Source organism: Aegilops tauschii, chromosome 6 (genome assembly GCF_002575655.3).
Source record: "Aegilops tauschii subsp. strangulata cultivar AL8/78 chromosome 6, Aet v6.0, whole genome shotgun sequence".
NCBI classification, from domain to species: Eukaryota; Viridiplantae; Streptophyta; class Magnoliopsida; order Poales; family Poaceae; genus Aegilops; species Aegilops tauschii.
The window spans coordinates 285,492,522-285,495,938 of NC_053040.3; the positions used below are offsets into that span (position 1 = coordinate 285,492,522).

Sequence of the window (3,417 nt, forward strand, 5' to 3'; positions counted from 1 at the left end):
CCATAGTACGGAAGTAGCAAACTTTTTGTCAGATTGTCAATGAAGATTGAACCAATGAATGATGATGCATATGAAAAATTCTAGTTGAATATGCTGGAATAGACAGACCTATATGAAGATTAAAAAAGTCAATTAGCTACTTTTAGTTGAACACGCTGAAAGAGATAGCCTTATATGGAGAACAAAAGGGTTATCTAAGGTGACTGAGTGAAATTCTGAAGACGTACTTTTGACATAACTGAAATTGCGTCACATCGACTAACCTCGTCCATTCTTATGTGACAAATACAATGGTTCTTTTCAGGGAAATACATAATAGTTCCTCGAATAGGGACTACTAAATATTGAATTGGTTCGAACCACCATAACTAAGAAAAACACATGTTAAATGTTGCAGATCTTCACAAACTGAGGAAAAAAATCGACTGAAAAATACCAGTTATTGACTTCTTGTGTAATCTCTACTTGGATCGTGAACCATATACTACATCCTAAGATCAATTTAGGCGGACTCAATATTTCCTAGGCATAAAGACCAATCATGGTATAGAAATATATTGATTCTACATAATAATACATCAGTTTGCGATAGCCCCATCGGACATAATCCATTAAAAATGCGGTAGCACATACGCGATACTTTCATTCAACTATGTTTGTTGGTGATTCCAGTGTATAAAAAATCCAATCTCATCATAAGAATTCATATGACCGAACAAAAGGAAATCAATGATATGCTCCAGCACCATATGACATGAAAGCATCAGTCAAAAATGTGGAGAACATGCTAGGAAATTTATTTGGATCCATCTGTAGCAATGGACTTCCTCCAAATGACACATGACGAAGAGTAAAATTTCACGAAAATCTAGTTATGTAGATCTACCAACCTGACTGAGAAAATGGAGATGGCAGATCAAGATGAGCGACATGACTGGCTCGAGTATCATTCATTGTCTATATTTGAGTTAGATGAGCATATGCGTTCGCCATCCTATAATTTGTTGCAACAAAAAAATCAAGTGTTCTTCATTGTCGTATCCAATTGGTTGCAGATTGAAAGACACATATCACTTCTTCCAATTAAATCCAAACACCATGAATCTGGTACATCAATAAATTGAATGGGTAGGTGGCAAGAGTCAACGGATTGGGAATTAATAAGAATCCCAAATTATGCAACATGGTTGAACAGCTAATAAAGATGAAGGTGTATCTGTAGAGTGATTCGGATCTACGGATCAGGAGGCCGCATGGTGGCGCCGTAGCAGCGGCGAAGGCTCCAGTTTTGTCCGCCCAACACACCTGGTGCCTGAAGGAGAAGGGGATGAGCCATGGTAGAGGCTTGAACTTACGTTGAGGAAGATGTACCATAGAGTTTTTAAGATTCCCAAGCAGGCGTCCTGTAGGTGCGGTGGTGGCAGCCAGGTCTCCAATTTATCCCATCTAGCACATGTGCTACTGGACAGAGATGAGCATCGATGAAGGAGGCTTCAACTTGTTTTGACTTCCAAGAGGAAAAAATATCAAATCTGAATAAGGAGTTTGGACACCCAGCTAAAATAGTACTGATGCAAATAGAGAAGATCGGGAGCGAGAAGAAAATCCACGAGATTCGTATAGAAAATAGAATTGGAGACGGTGGATGAATTAAACTTGTGTACCGCGGCCTGATAGGATTGCTTGCCGCTGCCGGCTTCTTTTGCCCCAGATTGTTCGTGGTTGTCTGTGCGAGGAGGGGCCGTAGCAGGGCAACGCCTGAGCATAGGCTTCCTAAGTTGCGCGGGATGGCCGCATCAGGCGCGTCCGGAGCCTCCGGCGTGAAAGGCCCGGAGCAGAGCGTCCGACTGGAATCGGGGCCCCGACGGCAACGGCTGCATCTAGTGCATCCGAGGACGCCATCGTGAGGAAGGATCAGAATAGAGCAGCGCGTCCGAGGCCGTCGGCGGAAGGAGGGCCCGGAGCAGAACAACAGCGCGCATAGAGACTAGTTTTGCTGCACGGGGATGGTTGATGGGGATCCAACGCGAGCGCCATGGGTAAGGCCAACTCCACAGCACGACCCCAAACGGACGCCCGGTTTGGCTGGATTTTGTTCATTTGAGGCGGCAATGGGTTCGTCTATGTCCACCTCTGTCTGTTGGGTCGTGGATGCGTTCAGCACGTGGCCGCACCTCAAATCATGTCCGTGTTGGACGTGATAAAAAAAGAAAAACTAAAATAAAATGACTTAAAAAGTAAATAAACGCAGTTAAAAAAATTAAAACATAAGTTAAGGGGTCATGGCCACAAAACGGCCCAATTTCACGGTTCACTTAACGGCCCAGTGCCATAATTAACATAAAAACAAAAAAAGGCCGCCCGCGCGCTCCTGCCGCGCCCGTCGATGCCGTGGCCGTCGCCGTCTTCAGTGGCCACCGGTGTCGTCGTCGTCGCTGACGAGATCGACGTAGTCCGACAGCGTCCAGAGGTGGGTCGGCGGTCCGTGGTGCACGGGAGCGGCGAGCTGGAAGGTGGCAGGTGCCTGCACCACCTCCTCCCGTGGCGAGGCGTCCCGCTCCGGTGACCGCGGCGGTGTGGGGCACTAGTTCACGCCCCCCACGGCGTCGGCCATCTGCTCTGCCGTGCACGGCCAGGTCCACCCCTGGACCACCAGGCCCGGGTGGAACGCGGCCACCGGCGGCTCCTCCATCACCTTCTCCTTCGCCACCATCTCCAGCTCGGGGATGGCGACGTCGCCGGCCGCGGAGAGGGCCGTCATCTCCTCGAGGCCCTCCCATTGGCGCTCATCATGCGTGCGCATGGAGTCCTCCATGACACGCGCCATGAGACATGCCTCTCCTCCGCTATCATGCGAGGAGGTGGAGGTGGTGACGGAGACGGGGAAGGCGACGGCGTTGGCGTGAGGCCGCGCACCCGCGTACGCTCGCGCACCTCCTGACGTGGCCTTCGCGGCCCCGACACCGTGCCGACGAAGTAGGACGCGCGTCGCACGTCGTGCTTGTCCTGGAGCCACGTGTCCCAGAGCACGGAGTCGGGGGCGTACCTCTCGTCGTAGTAGAGGTCGTCGGGGAGGAGGCGGTGGTGGCGCTCGATCTCATCACGGCGCGCATGGCCGCTCATCAGCACCGGCGGGATCGGGACCTGGTCGATGGAGAGGTGCCAATTGTTGGGGAGGTGGACGTCGCTCCACGGGACCGACGTCCTCGTCTCTCAGTAGGGCCGGCATACGTCGGCGTTGACGTACTACTGGTCGCGCTCGTCAGCGGCCCTAGGGGCGATGGTGAAGGGGGCAGGCGAGGGGGCCCGACGGGAGGTGCGCGGCGGTGATGCGGGCTCCTCCTTCACGGAGCCGCGGCGGCGTCCCGAGGAGGAGCCGGCCTCGCGGTCGTGCTTCCCCTTGCGGCCGTAGTTCCA

General features: G+C 51.7%; 1 long non-coding RNA gene across 1 annotated transcript; it reads right to left on the bottom strand.

Annotated features, from left to right (window-relative positions):
• Nucleotides 1-235: 235 nt before the first annotated feature.
• LOC109757662 (uncharacterized) lies at nucleotides 236-2,319 on the bottom strand. The gene is made up of 2 exons (XR_002231605.4): nucleotides 1,665-2,319; nucleotides 236-1,507 (listed from the first exon to the last, which is right to left on the bottom strand). It is a non-coding gene; the product is annotated as an uncharacterized lncRNA (long non-coding RNA).
• Between the last annotated feature and the right edge of the window lie 1,098 nt (nucleotides 2,320-3,417).